Raw genomic sequence first — 27,671 nt, forward strand, 5'->3', positions numbered from 1 at the left:
TCAAGCTCGCATTTGTGCTTATACTTTAATTTGAATGACGTATTGTAGGTCAGAAGTACCGGGTTAATGTTGACCTATTTGTTTCTAGAATTCTAATATTACGAAACCAAATTACCGTACAAGAGTCAAAACAACACAACAGTTGTATCCAACAACATAACTTATAATAGGCGGTTGCTGTTACAATTGAAATAGCTATGTAAGCTATATAAACTCTTCCTTAGTAATGATTTTTTTTTTCGTTCTGATTTTATTGGAAGTCCAAACTTTATATTATTAAAACAAAGCATTTTTTGTTATGAACTATACTTTAAGTTAAATGTGGAACAATTTCTTCAGTCTGTATACAACATATTTGTGTAACTTATTCTTATTTCTTATTCCGTATCTTTATATATGTATATTGATTGTATAAACTTATAAGGAAGGATATCTTCGTGTAACTTATGTGAATTACGCAAACATTCTATTCTCCCACTTGTCGGTTTGCGTGTGCACACATTTAAAATACCTGTCCACATGTGTCCGATCACTGATTTAATAAAAAATGTTTGCGCAATAAAAAAAAAAAAATGTTCGTCCAGTAAGGCTTTGTGCAACACTTCATAAACCCTCTTTATCCCATTGACATGATCCTGAAATAAGCTGGTATCAATAAAAGATCTGGAACTGAAGATTCACCAAATGATCAAGACTGCACAACGAGTTGTATATCGTCTAGTGATATGCATTTACGAATGCTCAGGAGCGCCTCACTCTTTGTGGCTTGAATAGCCGCCGGACACCATTCCAGGATTTCTGGACATTCAATTATAAACCTGTATATAAACTGTAGTGGTGTAGCCATAGCTGTGTGGTTAAGAAGCTCTCTTCGCTGTCATTTAGTTCCGGCTTCTTTCGCACGTCACGATACTTCGTGTTTTTTACTCCCCATAATCTCAAGTTGATAACCAAGACATGCGTCAGGAATGAGATTTGAAGGTTTAACGCTATTTATTATTAAAGGTGAAATGTTTTGAAATGGGTAATGCGAAACTCAGAATAAACAACTGTTGAAAGCCCAGATACGTATGCTCTTGTTACCTGTATTTATCTATTTTGTTCGTGTAGATGCCATTGGCTACTGGATTATTTCTCTTACATCATTTTTGTTTACACACACACATATATATAATCGTTGTAAACTTACACAAGTGATTCAAGAACTGAAAGTTTCGTTTATGATTCTTAGCATGCTAATATATATGTGCACGTGCGTGTGTCGGTGTTTGTACCAGTGTTTATCTTGTTTATTTTTTTTTTGTTGTAGTCCTTTATGCCCCGTAACTTCAACAGTTCAATAAATAGAGATCGATAAGTACCAGGATGAAATAAATAACGCTGTCAATATGATTGACAGAAACTAATAGAAAGGATATAAAAGGATATATATACGTAAATATGTACTATCTGTACATGTGTTCTCTATTAATACTGCTTTAATTGTCTTAAAATATTTATTTACGTAATGATACTTCACCACTCCTAGATCTAGATTCTGTATTCTATTTTGATGCTATTTTATATTCCTAAATTGTATTTATTTATCTATTCACCGCTCCCAGTTTTTTCTTCATTGTGTTTGTGGAGTTGTTTGATTTAGTTTGACAGCTTGATTGCTTGCACAGGAACCGAATGTAAACTGTTTTAGTGGGTAGGTTTTTTTTCCCTTCTCTAAGCTAATTTTATGATTTATTCTTAGTATTGTTTTTTTGTTTCCTTTCCTTGGAATAATTAAGAACAACTCTTGAAGATAAAAATAGTTCGGAACGTTAAGGTAATGCCTGTCAGATGTATTAAGTTCTCTAATGGTTAATAAAATGAGAACATTATAATTATTCTTAAGGATGGATTTTTTATATATAAAAAGGAATGTAAATGTTTTAAGTGTGAAGTTATGAGAATTTCCCTTTAGTCACCTTGTTGACGTCATTACCGAACGCCTTGTTGCATGACGTCATCAGCTGTGTGCCAGAGAAGTCACATGGGTGTTTTCCCTGTCTTGCTGCTGCTGTTACTTCATTATCGAGTGAAGTAGTGGATAGAGTGTTATTCTTCTCTGCCTTCTCTAGGAAAAGATATTTTTTGTTTTCTTTAACTTTTAACTCGTTATCTAATTTATGAAAATAATTACAGTCCTTTTTTTAAACTCTTCATATTACCTCAGTTGTGCAACTTACTGTTATTTATTTATGTTAAACAAATTTTAAGCTTATCGCCTCAGCTCTGAACTATTTTGAGTTAGAGTTCCACCGGTGTCAACTACCTTTTTTTTTCTCTGGGTTCGATAAAATAAATAATAGTCATGTACTGTGGTTGATTCAGTTGTTTGTCACCTTGAAATGTATAGCTTGTTCTAGTGTAAGAAGTCATTATATTTCATATATGTAAAATTTGCGTTTGTGTACGTCCGTGAGTTTAATGTCATACTAGTGGTTACTTTTCCGGGTTCGCCCCCGTTACTCTAAGCACTTTAGGAAAGTGTCTTCTGCCATAATCTTAGGTCACCCCAAGCATTGTGTGGGAAACTGAGTAGACGGAAACTGCCTCTCTGAACTGTAATGAGGAGTTTTCCTTGCTTCTTTTTTCTACCAGTTTTGGAGGCTCTTCAATGGCTGAGTGCTGCCCTTACTCCTTCGACTAAGTTTTATATATGAGCGATATATTAGCGTGTTTGCCTACATAATATATTATGAATAAAACTAACTGTCAGATGCCTTATATATGGAAACCAGTTTATCTGATTCACTTTGGACAATTAACGAGGATATTCAGGATTAAAACTTGTCTTGCTGATCTCTCTTCTTCTGACCATGAAGATATATACTGATATGTGTCTTTAACCCACAGCATGCCTTTCCCAGAGATATTAGTTACATAAATGAAGTGGTGCAATCTGAAAATAAACTGGGTAACAATGAAAACAACAACAAAAATGAAAACATAGTGAAAGATTAATATGTATTATTAATACTAGAGGCAGTAATAGCAACAGTTTTCTGTGTGTGTGTGTGTGTGTATATATATATATATATATATATATATATATATATATATATATATATATATATATATGTATGTATATTACTTTTAATATTTTTATTAAAAAAAGGGATGACAGTGACTTTGAAGTTTTGGCCTGCTAGCTTTGTAAGACTGTCCAACAATGGCTAGCAATGTCGTTTCTCTTGTAGAAGTATAATAATTGTTCTCTACAAAATGAATTGAGTAGTTCTTCAGTGTAATGTTAAATTGTTTTTAGTACGATTCTGCATAAATCAAACATTACCATATATATATATATATATATATGTTTATCTCTCTCTCTCTCTCTCTCTCTCTCTCTCTCTCTCTCTCTATATATATATATATATATATATATATATATATATATATATATATATATATATATATATATATGTAGCACCATTTGACCATTTGAGTAAGATGTATAGCATATGCCAGGTAAATAGCACTTATTGCTATACATGTCTTTATCATGTTTCAGTAAAACAAATATTAAATTGGGCTAAAGAAATACACCTATTTTATACAGTATCTCATTTAGGTCTCAGAAGAATCATTTTAATTTATATCTAACAAAACCTTGAAACTTCCATAGTTATCATTATTTTACATCTATTTTTCCATGCTGGCATAGGTTAGTTGGGTTGTCACAGGCTGAGCCAGTTCTTATCTAGAGTTACTAATCTCCTTGATAGGTGGGCGACAATGTATTCTTTCACATTTGCTCAGTTTTCCTTTTCTATAGGTCCTGTCCACTTGGATTGCTTGGCACTTCTTTACCCAACTGTCATCCGCCATATACATTGCGTGTTTGTATCAGTATAGTCTCTACCCTTGTACACTGCCTCCAATTCTTCTTATATAATTTTTCTTTCACCTCAGTTGTTTGTCATTTATGCACACTTATAATGCACATCCAATGATGCATGCTTGCTTCAATTCTTTCTAGCCTTGATAAACCCTTTGCATTCAAAGCCTATGTTCCACTACCATGAGACACTACACTTTGTACACAAGTATTGTGCAATTTACTTTACATTTGAAAAGAGAATTCTTTTGTTACCAGCAGAGATGGTAGCTTTTTGAACTTTTTCCACAACATTCTCACTCAGGCTATTATACTTTCAGAGCTCTTCCCCTACTACTAATTGTGTCACTTAGGTAACTGAAGCTATCACTTTGTGCATTCAAAAAAAAATTATTTCATGGCTGCTCTTACTATTAATTACTCTTCTGCATCTGCCACATGAAATTTTTCTTTACTATTGGTCTGTTTGTGATCCTGCTACACCTTGTGTGTTTGTAGTTTAAATTGGGCACACTGTATGGAATTCCTATCTACTCATTTGATAGCAAGCATGAGTACTTCTCAAATAGCAGTGAAGTTCTGCTTTCTCTCCTTTTTAAACTTTGTCTTTGCAATGTTTACTCTGAGATCTTTTGATTCTAAGCTTTGGTTCTATGTTTAGAATTTTTTCTCTATATCTTTTGATAGATTCAGCTATCAGAACTAAGTCATCAGCATACAGGTGTTCCTATGGATTAGTGATCTTAAACTCTTGTGTTATCGCCTGTAGAACTATGGTAAACAAGATGAAGTTGAGAACCAAGCCTCCATAGTCACCCACTTGCACACTAAATTCATTGCTGAACTCCTTGTCAACTCTTACTTTGTTGAAAGTATCTTTGTACATCACATGCACAGCTCTACATGCCATTCAGCTATATGTAGTTTTCTTTGAGACCATCAGACTATAGTGCATAGTACCCTATCAAAAGCGTTTTCTAGATCAAATATTAGGTTTAGCAGCTTACTCTTATCTAAAAACTTCTCTTGTAGTTGCTTCACTAGGAAGAGGGCATCAATAATACCCTTTCCTGGCACAAATCCAAATCTCATCTCAGTTAATTCTCTTCCTTATCAGTAGTGTATAACTCTTTCTTCATAGCTTAATCCATTAGCTTGATACATCTGAAGTGACTCCTTAGTAAAACATCACCTTTGCCAATGTTGCAGTTGATAATGATTAGATACGACAACTCTTCAATTCCCTTCTCTTTTACTTGTCCTTATCTCCAACATTCCATTTCTTTTGCCTTACCAATAGATCTATAACTGTAATTTTATGCAACATACACTGTGAGCACTTTCTGTAGCATTATAAGCCTGAAAGACTGCACATGAGTAGGCAAGAGCTCTTCAAACCTCATAAGCAATCTGTCTAGGAGAGTGTAACCTTGAATACAAACCTTCACATAAGAGACATGGACTCTATAAGCTGCAGCAAAGGCAAGCTATCTAGGAGAAAATGAATAAAAACTGATACAGTGTAGAGGGGACACATTAGCTTTGGTAAACAAGCTTTTTAGTGCTGGTGATATAATAAAAATCTACCCATCCATGTAAAGTGGTTGGTTATAGGAAGAGCATCCAGCTTGCAAAAATATGGCAAAATCCTGGCAATCACAAATGCAATGAAAGTCTCTACTAATACTGGATTAAATGAAATTGTCTGTGACTTTGAAGTAAGTTCCAAATTTCACATGTGTGTTATAACTAAATATTGCAGCTCAATATTCAAACAATAGAGCATGAAACTGTTTGACATTGACTTTTAGTAGTCACAATCAGGTGTACTTATGCCAAACATGCAACAAAATTAGCATAACAATGATGTAACAAATGAACTGGATAGATACAGTATGTTTGAGTTGATTAGATATATTCACATATTAATAATAGAATACTATAAACATTAAATAACTCCAACTGCAAAAGATAAATCCTGTTAATTATTATATCTTTGTGGCTTCTGAATTCTTTTTGTCATTCTGCATCTTCTTTGTGATGGTGTTCTGCCGCTCATTAAATTGTTGTGAGAATTAGCAAGATTCTGCAGTGTTGGGAGTATGGATCCAATATTTGCAGCAGTCGATAGAAAAATTAGTGACTTGGACCTGTTAGAAATATTACTACAGGGGATCACATGATCAAATGTTGGCTCTATAGGAAACAGAGAAATTGATGATTTTAGCCCTTTGATAATATTATCATGATTATAAATATACTTGGGCAAGGATATTTAACTATTTGTTCAATTAATGCTGGATCTTTTAATATTCAGCCTTAATCCAGGCTGTATTTCTGCTAGCATCAATCAGATAAAATTATATTAGGCATCATTCTGGAGCTCTGTAGAAAGGGTAACAAGCACAGTTTGAGGACACAAAATCCCACTTTTTGCTTGATCTTTTTACTGTTCCGCAGTCAAAAACAAAAACAGGACAAACATTGTGAATGTGTGGAAATACAATGGTGATTGAGGGGACAGGGCATGATCAAAAGTATATGAGGATTCATCTAGTAATCCATTAAGAAACTAATCTGAAAACATTGAGATCTTTTTGAAAAAAAAAACTGCAATAGTTGATCCATCTGTACTGTGAAAGGTTTCCCTAATAGAAAATGTCTCAATCTTTCAGCATGTCACACCATCACATAGACTTCATGTTCAATATTGCTCTAATTTCTCTGAGTACTATCAAGTCCTTCTAATGAACTGTGAAGAAATGGTTTACAGATGCTATATAGACTTTCTGTTTTGAGACATTATTGCATACTACTGCAAATTCAGAAGCATCAACAATGAGTTGTTTCACTTTGGAGATTGTTGTCAAAATGGCTTTTCAATGATAGTGACATTAGACGGTGGACCAGAATTCTTTAATTGGCAAATGCGTTGTGCAGACAAAATATAAAAAGTATTATGTTACCCAAAATCCCAAAAGAATATTTTTCTTCCTCGTGTTCTATCCTTGACCAGCCTAACTCTGGCCCTCCTCTCTCTCTGTCTCTTTGTTTCGATAACCACTTGCTTCTCCAACACTTCCCTCTCTGCCCCCCCCCCCCCATATAAACTAGCACACGCACTCAGATTCCACTACTTCATTTTAATAACTCCGCCAAAAGAATATGAATTCAGAAGATGCTCAGATAAGAAATCTTGCTTTTTTTTTTCAACTTCATATATCTACACCTCTCTCTCTGCGCAGATCATAAACCCCTTATTAGTTTTTTTTTTTTTTTGCATTATTCGATCTATTTCATTACCATGTAAACATAGTTTCGTCTTCCTCACTGTTTTAAAACAATCTTAAGTTCCTTTCACGCGCATTTGCTATTCGTTACCTATTCATTTATTCGATTTTGCCATGTCGTCACTTATTTTTTAAATTTTGTCACAGATTGGCTGACTGAAAATTCTAAGGTTTTTCAATTCTATTTCACTACTATCAGCATTTGCTGTTTCATTAAATTATGTTACCCAAAATCCCCAAAGAATATTTTTCTCCCTCGTGTTCTATCCTTGACCAGCCTAACTCTGCCCCTCCCCCCTCTGTTTTGATAACCACTTGTTACTTCTCCAACACTTCCCTCTCTGCCATCCCCCCCCCCACCCTATATAAACTAGTATATGCACTTGGATTCCGCTACTTCATTTTAATAATTCCGTCAAAAGAATATGAATTCAGAAGATGCTCAGATAAGAAATCTTGTTTTTTTCAACTTCGTACATTTACACCTCTTTCTGCACAGATCATAAACCCCTTATTAGTTCTTTTCATTATTCTATCTATTCATTACCATGTAAACATAGTTTCGTCTTCCTTGCTGCTGTTTTAAAACAAACTTAAGTTCCTTTCACACGCATTTACTATTCGTCACCTATTCATTTATTCAATTTTGTCACGTTGTCACTTTTTTCTCTAATTTTGTCACAGATTCGTTGACCGAAAATTCCAAGATTTTTCAATTCTGTTTCACTATTATCAGCATTCATCATCTTCATTTGTTGGGGCGAAGCACATAACGATTGTTAGGAAAATCCGCTTATCAGACGTTCTAAACTTCGCTAGTATCAATCTTTCGTTTATGGGTAGCCATTCTATTAATGCTTTAGCTGCTTTCTTAGTCAGCATCAGAGCTATGGCCCTTGTGTGATGTGCCTTGTCATCTTTGTGTCCTGAGTATATAATTGTTTTTCCTGAAGCTAGCTTAGTTTGTCCATTATCAATCCACCTAGTTTCACACAAACTCAAAATTTCCAATTTGTAATTGTCCATTTCTTTGCTAATATTTTCACACTTTCCAGCAGCAAACATTGTTCGAACATTCCATGCACCAAACCACGTGGAATCCTTTGTCGAAACCGGTGAACTAGAGGATGTAGCCGAGTTTACATATTTAGGTAGTAAGATAATGTTCTCAGGTGGCACCGATGAAGATATTAAGACGAGAATAAGTAAAGTGAGAACCGCTTTCCACCTCTTAAAAAAAGTATGGAGTGCAAGTGTAATTTCAATAAAGAACAAAATAAGAATTTTTAGCACTAACATAAAAGCGATGTTATTGTATGGGGCTGAGACATGGCGAACAACAGTTAAGACAAATGAGCAAATACAATCATTCATCAACAGATGCTTGCGTAGTATACTTAAAATTAGATGGCCCGAACACATAAGCAATATGGAGCTATGGCAAAGAACAAATCAAGTTTCGATTAGGGAGCAAATATTTAAGAAAAAGTGGAAGTGGATTGGTAGCACAATTAGAAAGGACACACCAAATGCAGCGAAAAATGCTTTACAGTGGAATCCGGATGGATATAGAAAGAGGGGTAGGCCTAAGAACTCGTGGCGTAGATCAACACAAAAGGAACTAGAGAAAGGGGGACATTCATGGCAGAGTATAAGTACAGAAGCGAAAAATTATGCGACTTGGAATTCAATTATAAGTGGCCTATACTCCGTGTTGGAGGGTTAAAGACAAAAAAAAAGAAAAAATTATTAGCATTTGCTGTTTCATTAAATTATGTTACCCAAAATCCCAAAAGAATATTTTTTTCCCTTGTGTTCTATCTTTCATCAGCCTAACCTTGGCTCCCTCTCTCTCTGTCTCACTCTCTGTTTTGATAACCACTTGCTTCTCCAACACTTCCCCCACCTCCACCACCCGACCTTATATAAACTAGCGCACGCACTTGGATTCCACTATTTCATTTTAATAACTCCACCGAAAGAATACAAATCCAGAAGATGCTCAGATAAGAAATCTTGTTTTTTTTTCAACTTCATACATCTACACCTCTCTTTCTGTGCAGATCATAAACCCTTGAAACATAAATACCAGAGTACAGAATGGACAATTTCAGATTGATGAGCATTTGTAAGGAGAACAGAATCGCCGTATTGGAAATAAGGCTTTATTCAACTTCTTTGACAGATACAGTAGACAAATAATAATTTTCACCAGCAAGTTGAGAATGAGTTAACGGCAATCACATGATGCGGTTTGGTAATGAAAAGCTAGCCAAAATATTTATGTATAAAAAATACATACATGAACAGCATGTATATTTTCGTATAAACATGTATACGCAAACAACATAAACATGCATACACACAGTTCATTGCATTCTCACAACATTCTCCCCCACTAGAAAACTGAAGTCCAGGGGTTGAATGGATAAGCACAGAATGTTTCAAACTTCTCTACTGCATAGATTATATGTTCTGGTTCTGAAGTAACTGATAGATTCTCTTTTCCGAACATGCAGTTCATGAGGTGTCTGTTGTTTCTGCTGCTCAACACTTGGATTAATATTATCAGTCTCTGGAGTGTCTTGGGGAGTATGTTCAATGGTTACCTCATTACTTTCAGATGATTTCATAGTTCGTAGTTTCAAAGTACGTGTTAGGAGTTTCATCAGTTTGCACAATCTCTTCATGATTTTGTTGATCGGTCAAAGTCTCAAGGATTGGAGCCAGCTGTCTCAGTGACACACTTGTTTCCCGTCCATCAGATAAACGTACATGTGCATATTGAGGGTTACAGTCTAAAAGTTCTACTTCATCAAACAGGGGGTCATATTTGGGATGATCTGACATTACATTTCAAGTTCACAGGTCCAGGAGTCAGAAGCCAGTTGGGGAGTGTTGTTCCCATTGTAGATTTGCGGTTGTAGGAAAACTCGTGTGGAGTTTCATTTGTAGCTGTGCAGAGCGTCTGTAAGTACTTGCTCCCAATGACTGATTGGCAAAGCACGAAATTTGAGGGATAGGGTAATGGCTTTCCAAAGCATACCATTCAGCCTCTCCACCTGACCATTACAACAAGGATTGTATGGAGTTGTGCGACTTGTTGCTACTCCTTTCTGTAGTAGAAAAGATCTCAACTCTTCTGACATAAATGCAGGTTCTCTATCACTGTGGATGTATGATGGTATTCTAAAAATAGCAAACAGTTAAGAGAGGCAGCAAATGACAGTAGAGGCAGAAGTATCAGCACAGGCAAGTGCAAACGGGAAACATGAGTATTCATCAACAATAGTTAGCAGGTATTTTAAGTGTCGCTGATCATAGAGGACCCTTGAAATCCAGACTGAGTCTCTCAAACAGTTGAGTAGCCTTGATCAGATGAGATTGGGGAGGCTTCAAAAATGCTGATTTTAGTCCAGCACAGACTTTACAGTTAGATGTCATTGTCTTAACATCTTCCAGTGAAAACGGGAGCCTTTTTGATTTGACAAAATGAAACATTCTCATAACACCTGGATGACTTAATGTTTCATGTAACCTTTTCAAATCTACCAATAATGATGCTGCACAATAAGCACAAGACGAACAGTCGGGTCCCTTGTTATCTGTCCCAGGTCGGTAAACAGTTTCATAGCTAAAACAGGAGAGTTCTATCTTCCACCTTTGTATTTTGTCATTTTTGACTTTAGCCTTTTGATGGGTGTCATAGATGAAGGCAACTGATTTCTGGTCAGTGATAAGTTTGAAATGGTTTCCCAATAGGAAGTGTCTCCATTTCCTTGTTGCTTCCACAATAGCATAAGCTTCCTTCTCAACGGCAGAGTGATGTTGCTCGCTGGGAGTTAGAGTCCTTGAGAAGAAAGCCTCTTCTTGGTTTAGAGTTGCAGCAGTGGCAATGTCGGAAGCATCTGTTTCAACCACTAATGGAATGTCAGGCTTCACTGTGGTTATGACGGAATGCTCAAGTTCCTTCTTCAGGTTTTCAAAGCTTTGTTTGGTTCTCTCAGGAAGGGGAAATGTCGTGTTCTGAACGAATGGATGAATTTTGTTGGAAAGATGAGAGATCCATGGAGAGTAATAAGCAAACATTCCCACAACCTGCTTTTGAGCTTTCATATCTGTTGGGGGTGGTAAATCTACAAGGGGTCTTAATCTTTCTGGATCTGGTTTGATGTTACCCTTAGAAATCTCGGACCCCAACAGAGTTATCCGATCAGTAGCAATGATGCTTTTACTTTCATTAAACGTAAGTCCATACTTCTTCACAACAGCAAGGAAATATTCTAAATTCTTGTCATGTTCTGTGCAATTGGTACCACAGACGGTAATATTGTTTATGTACACATAGGTTCCCTTGAGCTTCTCTTCTTTAATGATTGAATCCGTTACTCTTTGAAAACATGCAACTCCATTGGTTACTCCAGAGGGTATATGACAAAACTGGTATAACTGGCCACAAGCTTCAAATGCCGTATACATTTTCTCATGTTCTTTGATTTCAATTTTAGTGTTTATCCATAATGTTATTGCTTTTACACCTGTGAATTAAATCTACTTACCCATAAAAGTCAAATTTAATCAGCAAGATCTGCTAAAATTACGTCACTATAATCTACTGGTATATAAGCACCCATGACAAAATTTCATGTCTGTGTGTAAAAAAGTAAGCAAAGTTGTAAGCAAATATTATGGACAGCCCTCTTGAACCTGAATAATTCAACATATTGTGAACGAATAAGCATTACATTTGACTGATTAATCTGAACACTAAAGGGTTAAAGATGTGTGTGGGTGAGAGAGAGAGAGAGAGAATGTGTAAAATTCATGTTTTCTAATTTTTCAAAATGTCAAGAATTACAGTCAGATATTCAATACCATGAATAGCATAATCCAGGAAATTTAGAGTAATGACAAAGTGAAAATTTGATTTTTTAATAAATAAAGAAACAGTATTTTATGTATTGGGCATTTTCTTGTTTGTATGCATGTTTTTAAATAGACTGACACGTGTATGTGAGTGGGTGTTTTCAGTTTATTTACATATATGTATCCAAGCAACAAAGCACTCAACACATGAGTGCTTTCTTGTTTGACTACCTTTCATAGTACTTTTTCTTGTTTGACAACCTTTTGTACATCCTTTTACTTTCTTTTTAAAGATGATCCTTGTCACAGAGTCAAAAGGTCTCACTAGCGAAGCTAGCATGACAAGACCAAGACTCCACCTCATAGATACCAACTGTACTTTAGCAGAGGACACAGCTAAGTAGGTGGCCAGAATATTATGACTGCTCATGTCTATATTATATCTTCCATGTGCTCTCATGAATTAGAAAATTATGGAAGTAGAGGTTTTTCATTGTTGCAGATGTGCCACAATGAGGGGTCAATTACTTGTTTATGGTTTCAAGGAATTCAATTACAATAAGAATGGAAAAAAAATATGAAGAAAATACCAACACATTAAATTTTATGATAATTGTTTGTGCAAACACAAGTGTCACTCTCTAAATGTTTGAAGCTAGTAACAAGCAAAAAAGTGAAAAAGCAGCATGTTGGCCAGAGTCTCTAAACACTGAAGGTTTCAAATGAGTGTATTCACCTACCGTTTGCAGTTTCATAGGCATTTATATGTACATGTATATGTACACACACTATTGGATAGCCGTTGACTTTTCTAAGTTCATCTATTATTTGAAAGGTTTTCCATTCAACAGAGCGTTCGAAAATTACCTTCTTCATCAAGCATGTTTTTAGGATTGCCAGATAAGCTATCAATAGCTCAACCATCAATGGGTTGCACTGGTTTACATGGTTATTAGTAGTAAGTCTTGGGTTGTCAGGTCTCTGATGTATGGTGGTGGTGGTGGGAGGGGAGAAAGAGATAATTTAGCTCAGTAGTTGTGGGGTATTGACCAACATAAAACATGGGTGGAGAGAACAGTATTAATGGATGAAAAATGGATAAAAAGTGAAATGGTTCTGGGTAGCAAGTAAAAATAAGTGGTATCAAAGGAGTGTTGCAGTAAGAGAAATGATGGTCGTTAGTGATAGGGGTGATTCAGGAGGAGAATGGGTGAAGGGCCCATTTGTGCATAGATATACACACATAGTGCTCTCAGAAGTCAGTTTTGCAGAGATTGGCAGGTCTTCCTGAGAACCACTTATCACCAACCATCCTGGTCCTTTGTTATCTCTGTGAGGTTCGGGGTCCTGAGATCAGCATTGACCTGTGTCTTCCTGGGTCTCCCTCTTTTCCAAGCTCCACCCACATTAAATGATTGGCACTTTGTATAGCTGTTCTTATCTGTATGCCTCGCATGTTCATATTGGCACATTCTTCTTTCTTGTACACTACATCTGATTCGATTCCTTACTTTTTTCTCAGTACATTTGCACTATGTTGTTCACACACACTTACATTGCACATCCTACAGAGCATGTTCCATTTCTTTCCAATCATGTGCAAATCTCTTCCTCTCTTGCTTCACCCATAGCCAAGTGTACCCGTTGCTTTGCTTCCCTTTTAGCCATTTGATAATGCTCCCTACTATCACCTTCTTTCCAGGTTTTTCAAGCCTGTCTTTTAGCTTTTACTGCCCTATCAACTGTATCATTCCACTACCATGTTGTATGTGTGTGTGTGTGTGTGTGTGTGTTTTATGAAAATAATTTTTTTACATATGCATAAATTTAGAAAGGAAATCGAAAATGCACATATATATATAGACATATAAACATATCTGTATACATATATGTATACATATGAATGTACATATATATAAATCGAATGGTGTGAGGGATAGAAAAGGTAAATCAAGACTACATATTCCTCACACTCTTCAATTTATATTTGCATAATTAACAATTTTCATTGCTAAACCATGAGTTATAAAGTAGCTGTTATCTTATTGAAATTTCCATGTTTCATTATGGGACCAAGTGCCATATTGAATATATGCCAGTTAATAAACTTTTGTTGATTGTGTTTTATCCACTTTTTATCATCCATACAAGCTGTGTATATGTTTGATGTTTACTAACTTCTTATACCAAAATCTTTTTGGATCATGTTACTCTATTACATGCACGCGCGTCTGCGCACACACACACACACACACATACATGTAAACAGGGTGCTTTAGCTAAATTTGACAGTTTGCATAAAAGGAAAGAAAACACATCCCATCCAAAAGTGAAAGTATTTTTAAAAACTCAAAAAAATATCAACTAGATTATGACAGAGATATCAGTTTATTCAAAGTAGCTGCCCTCAGCTTCAACCATGTCCTCATGATGGCTTCAATACCTGGCACATGTGTTCCTTACTGTGCCCCTGGGAAAATCTTTGAACACCTCCTTGATCTTAATGATCAGCTCAACCTTGATGTTGCAGGCAGAGCAGTTGGTGTCTTTCTCAACCCTGCCCACACATAGTAGTCCATAGGATTATAATTGAAAGAATTGGAGTTGGTGGAGTCATAGCATTTTTCCAACAACTACTTCTGACTCTTTCTGGAGGTATGGCAAAGAGCTGAATCCTGCTGCCACACATATGGCCTTCCAGCAGCAACCTTCTCTAGCCAGGGTTTGACCATAGTCTCCAGCAATTTCACATAGTCACCTGAATTGAGGCCATGTTCAAAGATGTGGTATGGCATGATGTCATACTCACTGGAGATGCAGTCAAAGACCTGCTGGTCATGACTTTGTAGTCACTGTTGCAGCTATCCATGTCATGTCTTTCAACCTTTACAGTGTTCACAGCATTGAGCAGCAGTCTTTGAACCCAGCATAAGTCATAATGTTATAGGTAACTTTTTATCAATATTCAGATGGCTTCTAGTCTTCTATGTCAGCTAACTTTTTTGCAGCTATAACTTTAATATGTATGCTGTCCAATGCCACAGACTGTTCACCAATACATCAAGCTGTTCCTGATAAAAGGAGGTATTAAAAAAAATCATCAAATTTAGCCTGAAATGACAAATGACTGAGATAATTGGCAGTTTGCTGTGCTGGAGAGGACCTGCCTAGTGTAGTAAACTTGAGGACATAAAGGTGTGTCCTTTATGTCCATACCCCACTCCCCTGCAACTCATCTTCCTGACACTTCTCTCTTCCTCCACCCAACCACCACTATATTCCCCCTCCATTCTCTCACGTACTTACCTGCACACAGTATGTCCTTGTTAAATCTCTTCTCCACAATGTATCCTCCTAATACTCCTCCCTCTACCTATGTCCACTCATTACTCCCCCTTACTGCCATCTCTCATTCTCCTTTCACTATCTTGTGAATTTGCTCACCTTCTCCAATTCCCCATACACTTCACTATATACACCTCCCTATAACTTGGATGTATGGCCCTTGCCTTTCCCAATCACATTTTCACTAGTTTCTCTCTATTTGATGTAGCCATGTTTCTCTTCTAATGCAAGACACTTTTCTGTTCCTCAATACTACTCCCCGCCTCAGTTGAGGGAGTCTTGTCCTGCAAATTACTTGGTAACCTCACTGCTGCTGATTCCACGTAAAAAGCACTCAGTACACTCTGTAAAGTGGTTGGCATTAGGAAGGGCATCCAGTCATAGAAACCATGCCAAAGCAGACAACAGAGTTTGGTGCAGTCTTCTGAGTTGCCAGTGTCTGTCATACCATCCAATCCATGCCAGCTTGGAAAATAGATGTTATATGATGATGATGATGATATATATATAAATCTGTGTAAGTGCATGTGAACACATACATATAAATATATATGTATGTATGTATGTCTGGGCAGGTAAAGCTATAAATAACAGCGTGTAAATATTGGGTTAAAAGGCCTTTGGATGGAACAAACCTTTGACTTTTCCTATCCAAAGGGATTTTAAACCCAATTTTGTCCACAGCATTGTCCAACCGAAGAAGAAATTGCTAACCAAAACAATCTCTAATCTGGATGCAATAGTGTCCACATTTTTGTTTCTAATCCCATTACCTGCCAAAGCTTCTCACTGGACTTAACAGTTTTGTGAGTTCTCCCCTGCTGTTGATAGTCTCAGGTTGCAAACAACTAGGTGGTGATCATTTAACAGCTCAGTCCTTCTCTTTGCATGAATATCCAGCACAGAATGAAATGATAACCGAAACAATAACAAAATCTGTCATGACTTCTGTCCCAAAGTATCTGTATACCAGGTTTACTTATAGGTATCCCTGTGCTGGAAAAATGTTTTCATAATGGAGTTGCATCAAGTGTATGTTCTCCTTTAAGAAAGAAAACAAAAAAGAATCTCTACAATGGAAGTAAGTGAAAATAAAGATCTAATTATATGAAAGAAATATGATTTTTATACCGCTGAATATAAATTTGTTAGAATAAAATTTAAAGCATATATGGTCAAATACCTAGATTTCAACATCTGTGTCAAGATGCTCATAAAGCTGATCATGAATGAAAAAAATGTCTGTCTACTGTGGGCTCTTGAGTGATCTATTTTTGCTTTTACTGTTGCTTTCAGATTGTTGGTATTTGTAATAGCATAAAACCTTGTAGTACTGCATGCTTTACATGCCTTCAAATTACATAACAACTTGCTTTTCAATTTTAAACTCTTCTTTATATGTCCGTAAGTTTTATATTTACTTAGTTGTCCTTCTTATTTCTGCTTCATGTTTATAGTGTTAGAGAGAGAGAGAGAGGGTGGAGGTGGGGGTGTTAATGTCTATCAATTCTATTCAGTAAAGTTTGGAAATGGCAACTTGCATATCTTCTTTTCTCAGAATACTTTACTAGAAAAACAGCTTACTTTGAATGTTTGTGTGTCATTAAATTTTAATAAAACTTCTCTTGTGAGTACTTTGTTCTTGTTTCACTAACAGACCTAAAGTTGATTTTTGATTTTCTCACAGTACATTCTATTATTAATGTAGTTGAATGTTGTTTATGAATGAATGTTGATGTGGCATATATCATAGATGTCCATCATTATATAATAACAAAGACATTGAAAGCATGTCTTACTAGTTTTTTTTTTGTGTACTTCATAGATTACTCTGTCCTACTTAAATTTGAGAAGACTATTTACAGATATAAGAACATGTATAAATAAGCTAAGATCTTAGGCTAAGTATCCAATTGTTAATGGAAATTATGTAAACTAGGATGTTGATAACAGGATTCCTGTCTATTTTCTTTCAAAAGCTATTAACTATACATAACATTAAGATATTATGAATGAAATGATATACAAATATTTAGAAAAGTTTAATAGTACATTTATAGCATTCTAGAACTTGGTTGACCAGAAATAATTTTCATTGAAATATGTTCCTTTTAAGAAACTTCTTGAAGTATTTGTAGAATAGGTAAAATCAAAGAATTATTATTATTATTATTATTATTATTATTATTATTATTGGCCAAACTGACTTTAAATCTATTCTCTGTTGGCCTTACCTTAGTTTAGTAAAAGATAATAGTGGTATTATTTGAATCTATGAAGTAATTGAAATTATTCCTTTTTTTTTTAAATTTCAAATAATTTTTCATTCATTTTCTCAGTTTTATCACAAATATGAGGAAGTTTCATATATCGTGTATCAAAAAATATTCCAATAAAATTTCATTTTCAAAAATCTACAGATTTTTAAGATACTTGTCCTTATTACTTGTTATTGATTTTTTTTCTCCTACTCTTTGATTTTGTTTCATTTTCTCCCCATCTCCTCACTCTTTTTCATAACATCCTGCTGTTTCTCCTTATACCTTCATTTCTAAATTGCTGAGCTTGGATTTTAATCTAAAAGCCACTTTTACTTTATTGTTTTGCACTTTAATACTTCACTCTTTACGTCACTCGCCATTTCATTTTTTCTTTCCCACATGTTCTCATTCTTACTACAGCCTGTAACCATCTTGATAATAGAAGAATCCAATTTTCTGTAGTGTTGTGATATTATTACTGGATTTTACAGTAGACTTTATATCTACAACTCATTCATTTCTTTGTGACCTGTCTGACTCTCCAAATATGACTTCAATTAGCTAATTTCCTTCTACTTCTTTCCCTTACTCGTACTGTATGTGATCTTTGATATCAAATTAATTGTTTTTTTCCTCCACTACACAAGTTTGTTTCAAAAATATACAGCAGACAAGTGAGGAGAATATTTGTTTGCAGTTCAGTGTCAACTGCTTTCTCAGTTTTGGAGTCCTTTATTTTTGACTATTAAAACAATTTTGTGATTTGTTAGTTGTTCTCATTTTAATCATTTCAATCCACAGAAAGTTGCTTTTTTTTTACATGCTAATTAGATTACCTTTCAAAACTATATTCTTCCTGATGGCTAAATGGGAAATATTGTTTCCTGCCAATGAATTTAAACACAGTTTTATAATATTTCATTCTCACATTTACTGATTAATTCGTAAGTATGCCAATTGTTGGAAAATAAAGAACACTGGTTGCTTAGTAACATCTGTCTTCTTGATCATAACTTTATGAAATTCGTGTATGTGCGTGTGTACATGCACACGTGTGTGTGTGTGTGAGAGAGAGAGAGAGAGAGAGAGAGAGAGAATAGGTGATTTTTGGAATGCTGTTCCTAAGAAAAGAAGAATAAAAGAGTTTTGTCCTTGTTGAGGAATGCAGTAATGTCAAACCTCTCAGTTTACCTTCCCAAAATATTTTCTTGCATCTATTCAAATGAAACTAATATTTAATAATGCAATTTCTTAAGTTTTTTTTTCTTTATGCATGACATTCCAAAAACTATTACACACACACACTTTTAAAGATTTTGTCATTGACTTACCCACTCTGAACTATTTAATTACATCTATATATTTTTGTATGAATGCAAAAGTTTAAGTCTGCAACTCAGCAATTCAAAATTATTTTTGAAATGCAATAAACACTATCACACTTATGTTCTAAGCTAAATCATCTATGAAATAATTCTTTACCACTCTTACATAAAAATTATTAAATGCAGATAAGCACACACAATATATATATATATATATATATATATATATATATACATATATATCTTCAAGTACTTTTTCATGTTGTAGGTATTTAAATCTTTTGTTGGTTCATTTCTTTCCAACTAATTTTATCATGTTCTAATCATATTAAGCTAGAATTGTTAAAACCATTTATATTCCTTTCTCTTTGTCTTCTCATAATTAGTGTGTGCTGTTTCACATTTCCAGTAACCTTTTCAGAGAGTAGTTGAGTGTTGTCTGAGGGCATATCAGGACAATTACCACCCCCATAGGACAATTCCGCCGACGACAACTACCCCCTAGGACAGTTACCCCCTCTCTAATATATTAAGAAGTTTTAAATCATCATCTGTTGTCCTTGGGGAAGTTATTGTCCATGGAGGGTTATTGTGCTGGTGGCACATAAGAAAATCAACCTTGAACGTTGGGCCTCACAGAGGCAAAATGGCTGAGTTCCTTTCAAGTGTTGGGCCTCACGGAGGCATAGTAGCTGAGTTCCTTTTGAGCATTGGGCTTCATGGAAGCAAGTGGCTGAGTTCCTTTTGAGTGAGGGACCTGGGCCTCACAGAGGCAAAGCGACTGAGTTCCTTTCTAGTTTTGAACAACATGGAGGCAAATCAGCTGAGTTCCTTTTGAGTGTTGGGCCTCATGGAGGCAAGTGGTCAAGTTCCTTTCGAGTGTTGGGCCTTACGAAGGCAAGGTAGCTGAGTTCCTTTCGAGCATTGGACCCCATGAGGACAAAATGGTTGTCTTCCTTTCAAGTGTTGGTCCTTACAGAAGCAATGACCAAGACCTTTGGCATTATGTCATCCTTGAGAAGAAAACCCATCAGGCTGAGCAAAATTGCAGTCGTGGCACCCGTGCTGGTGACACGTAAAAACATCCATTACACTTTCAGAGTGGTTGGCGTTAAGAAGGGCATCCAGCTGTAGAAAACCATGCCAAATTAGACGGGAGCCTAGCGCAGCCTTCTAGCATGCCAGCCCAGTCAAACCGTCCAACCCATGCCAGCATGGACAATGGACGTTAAATGATGATGATGATGATGGAATTGAACAAGGACATTCAGTGGCTAAACTATAAAGAAAAAGATACTTATGAACACCTGCTTAATTTTTGTCTTTCCTCTTCAACATTGCACTTCATCTTTGATCTAACATGCTTCAACTTTTACATTGCATACATTGGCTTTTTATATCAAGCAAGAAGTTTACTTTCTCTCTATACTCAGTCTGTTAGATGCTGTTGTACTTTATTTCCTCTCCAGTATACTCAATCTGTTGTATACTGATGTACTTTATTTGTTCTCTAGTATACTCAGTCTTTTTTTTTTTTGCTGTTGTATCTCTAGTATATTTAGCTTGCTGTTTGCTGCTGTATATTGTCTTCTGTCAATTGTTGTACTTACTTTTCTCCATCTGTTGTGTAATTCTCTATCATTGTCTTATCTGGTTTGTGGTTTTTGGGTGGGCGGGTGGGGGTGGGGGAGTATGTGCATATTTTGCTTCCTGTTTTCTATAAAGCTTTTATATCTTTTCATTCCTTTCTCTGTAATTGACTTTTTCCTCCTCTGTCTATGTATATCTCTAATATTCTCTCCCACTGTCTTATTTGTTCATGTTTTCTTATTTCCCTTTTAGTTTTGGCTAACTTCTTTTTCCCAATTATTTTAATCTTATTTTATTTCAGCCTTTTGTTGTATATTTGTGTATCTGCCTGTATCTGTCTTTTACTCAGTCTCTCCCACTTTCTCTTTCTTTCTCACTCTTCTGCAGAGTTGCTTACACTTACATAGTTATCCGCTTAGCAATGCTTGCCAGTAACCAGCTGACTGTATCAGGTGACAGACAGCAGAAACTGTCTTGCATAACCAGTCTCCTGCAGAATGGTTTTTGAAGTTCTTGCTGGCACTGGCTGTTAAGTATTTACTGCAAATGTTTAAATGTTCATTAACATTTCTATCGAAACTACTGCTGCTGCCATGGAAAGATTGACTGAACGTTAGCTACTTACAATTACACTGTAACTTTACTGAAATATTAGGACATGCAATCTGTTGGAATGAGTGTTGTTATTTATTATATTTCATTCATATTTTCTTTCGTATTCATCTATTTTTACATCCAGTTATCTTATAAACAGTACACACAAATGATTTTAGCTCAAGAAATCAACGTAGTAGCGATGCTGACTACAGACCAAATTATGTGTTACAAATAACTGTTACTCTCCTGCTTGGGCAAAATACAGTTGTGCTAATTGAAGGTTTATTAGTAGCTCTTGTCAAAGTACATACACACAGATAAACACACAAAGATAAAGTACTTGTATTCAGATGTATATAAACATACACACATAAATACAAAATATTACTGATTGTAGTTATTGCATAGTATGTTATAACCAAATTAAAGCAGCAAAGTGAAATAGGTTTGTTGACAAGATACACTGTAAAGACCTTTTAAACCTTCTGTCTCAAAATATGAACTTGAATATATATATATATATATATATATATATATATATATATATATATATTTATATATATATTTATATATAATAAAAGATATTGCAATTGTTTCCACCACATGATTTTAGTTTTATCCAGAGATCACATTATCAAACATGTCCTCTTTTAAGATGGTAAGTTTTGATTTGAAGGAGATATGGCTGCTATTTCTAGCAGGTGTGCCTACTATGTAAACATACATAAGATAGTAGATTATGATATAAGTGAGATGTTACTATTTGTAACATATCAAATGACCACATAGAAACCAGGGCTACATTATACCATGTGTCCTTCTTTAGATGGCAGAGTGTGATCTGAGAGAGATTTAGCTGCAATTTCTAAGTAGTAAAGTGATTGCTGGTATGTGTTGTTGTTTTTGTTGTTGTAGTTTCACCCCTACTCCTAATGGAGCAGACCTTTGATAAAAGGTATTCCAGTCACAACCAATTATTGTTTTCATAGTGAACCCAAGACCATATCATCATCCCTCCTTTTCTTAGCAGAGTGTTACTTGTGGAAAATATGGCTACTGAGTATATCTACATTTAAACATAAGACAACAGGCTGTAACTTATACCAGCTGTTTGTAACAGCTCAAATATTCATATAGCTACCAGGACTACATAATTCAATGTCCGTTTTAAAACAGTAACCCAACAGAAACAGCAGGACCATATTATTTGTCTTTTTTTTTAAGATGACAAAGTGTGATCCAAGAGTGATTTGGCTGCTGTTTCTAATAAGCTGAGTAACAAGACACATTTTTGCTTTTGTACATGCACGATCTACTTGGTTTCAATAAAAGTGTGCTAACACACACATGTATTAAAAGTGTGTATTCACATACACACAACTCTCTCTCTCTCTCTCATGCACACACATATTTCATAAAGAAACTGGTAGAAACTGGACTGGAGATTGCTTCTGCATAGTTGCTAGTCATCACAGAAATTGTTTTTTCATATAAGGCAATTAGATATGTATTTGTGTGTTTATATATGTGACTTTATCTTACCACTGGGCATATTGTGTGAGAACAAAAGAATGAGTTTGATGTATGTGTGTGTGTGTGTGTGTCTATGCAGCTCTTTCTCATTTAAAAAGAATCATCCACTAGTCTAGCATCGACATTTTAGCAAGTAACATTGCATAGCATGGACTTCCAATTAAGGATCAAATAGTCTTGTGGTATTCTGCACCTCAGCAACAATGAAATATTATGACTTCCATAATTTAAGGCACATGGCAGTGGTCTAGTCCTCACCACGTGACTGTGTCCCTTGTTGAAGTGCTGCATAGTCTGTCATGGTCTTCATTGATTATTGATAGTTGAAACTTCTTGTGTTCTAAGTTCAAATCCCCTCATGACCTACTTTGGTGGTAGCCTTATTTTATGCCCTGTTAACACCACCAGCCTCAGAGGCCCTTTAAAGGGTCATAACACTGCCAATCCTTCCTGATCCAACAGATATATATTTGTTTGTGTCTATGTGGTTAAGGAGTTTGCTTGTGAACCACATGACTTTACGTCACTCGCCATTTCAGTCCCACTGCATGGCACCTTGGGCAAATGTTTTTTTTACTATAGCCATTGGTCAACCAAAAATTTGTGAATGGATTTGGTACACACACACAAACACACACATATATATGTGAGTGTGTGTATGTTTATGTCTCCTTATCTTGACATCATGTGATAGTTGTAAATGAGTATTACTGTTATGCAAGCAATGCCATACATTTCTAATATTCTGCACAAGCATGTCTGGTCATGGGGAAATATTATCATGCTTCAAAACAGGTGAGGGCTAGTGACAAGAAGGGCATCCAGCTGTAGAAAATCTACCTAAATAAACTCTAAGTAGCAAAAAGTGGGCGTTAAAATGATGATGACGATGATATATATATATATCCATTTTTGCCATGATAGGTCGCTGACCACTACACACATTTTTTTCTCTCCTTGTTTCTTTCTGTTTCTTTCTGCTGAAGAGCGTAGGCTCGAAACGTTAAAGACTTTCTCTATTCCCAAGCGTTATACTAATACATCCATTTGTTATCTACACCACCTGTCTTCGTCTGTTGTTTTTTTGTGAATTCTCCCTATATATATATATATATATATGCATGGCAGTGAGACATGGGCTGCGGCTAATGAGGATATGCAAAGACTCAAGAAATGAAGCTAATATGCTTCACTGGATGGGCAATGTCAGTGTGCATATGTGACAGAGTGTAAGTGGTTTGAGAGAAAAATTGGGTATACATAGTATCAGATGCAGTGTGTAAGAGAGCAAACTGCACTGGTATGGCCATGTAATGCGTTAGAATGATGACAGTTGCATCAAGAAGTGCTGATCTAATTGTAGAGGTAACATGCGAAAGGGGTTGACCACACAGACCCAGGAAGATGTGGGACAAATTGGTGAGAAAGGATCTACAGATGTTGAGACTCACAGAGGAGATGACAGGAGGCTGAGACTTCTGGTGGTTTGCTGTGCATGAAAAGACACATCAAGCTAAGTAAAAGCGTGGTTGCCCTTGTATACAGGCTCATCCCATGCAACCTTCCCCAGCTGAGCATCCCTAATCTTGCAGGCTTTTAGGTGCTGGTGCCATGTAAAGAGCACCTGTGCCGGTGCCACATAAAAGCACTCAGTACATTCTGTAAAGTGGTTGGTGTTAGGAAGAGCATCCAGCTGCAGAAACCATGCCAAAACAGACATGGAGCCTGAACAGTCCTTCGGCTGGTCAGCTTCTCTCAAATTGTTCATCCCATGTCAGCATGGAAAACAGACATTAAATGATGATGCACACACACACTTAAATATTTATATATACATATACATCCACTTCTTCCTTCCCTACTCCATCCATCACCTCACAACTTGCACCCTATTTTGGCAAGTGTAGTTTGTTACTGGACTCAAACATGCACACAGGCACGCACACACACACATTCATGCATGGGGAAATATACACATACAGATAGAAAGTATGTGAGAGAGAGAGAGAGAGAGAGAGAGAGAGAGAGAGAGAGAGAGAGAGAGAGAGAGTGTGACAGATCACAATCTATTAACTGAACACAATTGACATAAACACTTACCTCATATACATAGAGAAATATGCTCAGACATATAGAGAGGGGGAGAGGGAGACAGAAAGGAGAGCATGAGAAACATTAAAATGAAAGAAACATTAAAACACTTGATGTCAGATAAGTCTATGTCCACCTAGTGCTGGCAAATAGATGGAGCCAAAACGGCTGTGCCAAAATGATTGTACCAAAATGTCTCATACCTCATCCAGCCAGTCCTATTTATTCTTTCTCACATACCATACAAATATATACACTGTATTGGAACTATAGTACTGAATTCTGTCTTGCCTTTTGGAATTCTCCCATTCTATGATTGGGTTATACTAGTTATTTTGTTTTTATTTTTAACACATTATTTCACAACAACCCTAAACACTTTCTATCTTTCCCACATCTCTCTTTTTCCCAATCCACCAAAATGTTCATGTTATTTTCTTTGTTAATTGTGAACTATGTGTGCATAACTTTGTATGTGCATGTGTATGTATATTTGTGTGTGTGAGTGTGTTATATATATTCCAAAATATAACTATACGTGGACTGTTGGCTATTTTTTTTTTTGTCCTTCCTTTTCTTTTGGACTTTCTTATGTCTTCTGTTTCCGAAGAAGAGCTTTGCTTGAAATGTGAAACAACCACTCTTTCTTTCCTTCTCTGAGCATCCTATGTAACACATACTTTGCATGTACCACGTCCTCGAGTTGGTTTTTTCTTGTCTTTTTTTCTCTGTTTTTTTTTATTACTTACACACACACACTTCATTTTTGTATCAGGCTGGAAAGATTCTTTATGTGAATTCATGTATTGAAACAAATTTTGTTGGCTAGGGAGAGTCATTATACCAATATTAACACACACACACTGGTTCAATTCCACTCCTTTATTATTAGTCAATTGGTTAAATATCCACCTAACTAATCAATTGTTTATTTAGCTTGGTTAAACAGTAAGTTGTTTGTTTTGTTTTTTATCAAAGCTCTTTCATTGCTATTTGCAATCTTTTTTTCATTAACTTTGACTTGGCTCTACATTACTTAAAATTTTGTAGGGGTAGGATATGTTCATGTCATCAGATATTTGGAGAGAGTGGAGAGAATTTAAAAGAAATTAAAAATGGCTTCTAAGAGAATTTAGGCCTCCATTAGTCACTTCAGGTTATGAAGTTATTGATATCACAATAACATCAGTTATTTTATTGGTAGATCTGCTGGCCACTCTGAGTTATTACCTTTGACTTTGGTTGATTCAAAGCTGTAGTAAAAGACACTCGTCCAAAGTGTAGAATTCTAGGATTGAACTCTGAACCGTGTAGTTGCAAAACCATATCTGTACCATGTTACCTCAGAAGGTATTGGCAAAAGGTGTCCTGTCACATTTTTAAGATCTTCCAAATATATATTATTTTCACAATTTAAATGAATCCTACCTTAAAAATGTGACCACATTTTGTCAGCATTAAGTCTCTGTGTAACAAAACCTGTGCAACAGGTACAGACAACAGGATATCAATAAATTCAATTCACTAAGATTGTAGTTTGGATTCTAACTCAGTTGCAGAGTGCCCGTTTGGATTGCATAGTTGATATTTGGCAATATTTATAGCAGCCTCTCCCTCAACAAGCTGACTGTAAGTGCCCTTACAAGTATAATTTAAAGAAATGTTCACTAGGAGATAAAACTGAAAATATAGGAATGATAGTTATTGTAATTTATTAAATGTAGGAATGAAGTATTTAAATTCGGTATGATTTTTACATTTATCCACAAGGAAAAATTTTGAAAATAATAGATGTTCAGAAGATCTTAAAGATGTGACATAATGCCTTGTTGTCAATGCCTTCCACTTGCTCTGCTTATAGTTGTAAATTCTATTGTCAAATTAAACTTCAGTTTATTAATCTGAGGTGGTTGCTAAAAAGAAGTAGGCATAAAAATTGATAAAAAGATTACTTTTCCATACTATCTTTGTTTTCTTAGAGTCTAGATTGAAACATCTGATTCCTCTAATACAATCTTTTACTTAAAATCCAAATTGATATCCACTTGATCAAATTTTTGATTGCTTGTTTTTTCTTCTCACAGAATATCACTTTTGACACAATATAAAAACTGATATTTATATAATATAATTATTGATAATGCAGTTATGCCCAGTAAATGTATAGGTCTATAAACTAGATGTGTATATCTATAGAAAACTTATTTCTGGTATTGTTAACAATAATAATATTGTTTAAGATGAAATGGTGGTAGTGTCTATTTACAATTGTCATTATTAATACTAGATGACAACATTGATAGTTGTGACAGTGGTTATGAACAGGTGAGTTGCCAGTTTAATAGCTGTTTTTATGAAGTGCTCACTTGTACAAATTGTCACATGGTTTCTCAATGGAGATTTTTTTATAACTGTTTAAAGTAGTAGAAGGAAAGGTCAGTGTAGTCCTGTCATACAACACACATTTGTCAACTAGATCTTACCTTCCCACACATGCTAGAATTCCTCTTTGTTAATGGTGCATGGTTTGCTTTTTCTCAAGATTGGTATGTTATTCAATAACTTACAACTGTTTGATGACGTAAATTTGTTCTGTACACTTATTATTTTGTCACTGAAATATTTTTACAACTTCAATTTTTTCCTTATAGTCACTTTGAGTTTGTCTTTTATTTAATTATTTTGCTTTATACAATTGGATGTCATATCACACCAGCTGTTAGATATTATAGCACCATAAATAACTTAATATATTTTCCTGAAACTATTATCAAGTAATACTTCTGTTTGGTTTCAAATATACTCATTTTTTTAAGAGTAAGAATAAGATTACAATGAAATAAAAACCATGATATAACCAAAAACTAAGAAATATGAATGAGTAAATATCAAAAGCTAC

General features: G+C 35.3%; 1 protein-coding gene across 3 annotated transcripts in view; it reads left to right on the forward strand.

Annotated features, from left to right (window-relative positions):
* Positions 1-27,671, forward strand: part of LOC106872863 (uncharacterized) — a 187,946-nt gene that overhangs the window by 64,805 nt on the left and 95,470 nt on the right. Inside the window, exon 1 of one of the 3 annotated variants that reach the window (XM_089350998.1) lies at positions 1,628-1,693. The exons of the other annotated variants lie outside the window; for them this stretch is intronic. The gene's annotated coding sequence lies outside the window, so the exon portion shown is untranslated. Of the gene's footprint in view, positions 1-1,627; positions 1,694-27,671 lie in introns of those variants that run through there. 3 annotated transcript variants of the gene reach the window in all.

This window comes from Octopus bimaculoides, chromosome 4 (assembly GCF_046866305.1).
Source record: "Octopus bimaculoides isolate indiv1 chromosome 4, ASM4686630v1, whole genome shotgun sequence".
Classification (NCBI taxonomy): Eukaryota; Metazoa; Mollusca; class Cephalopoda; order Octopoda; family Octopodidae; genus Octopus; species Octopus bimaculoides.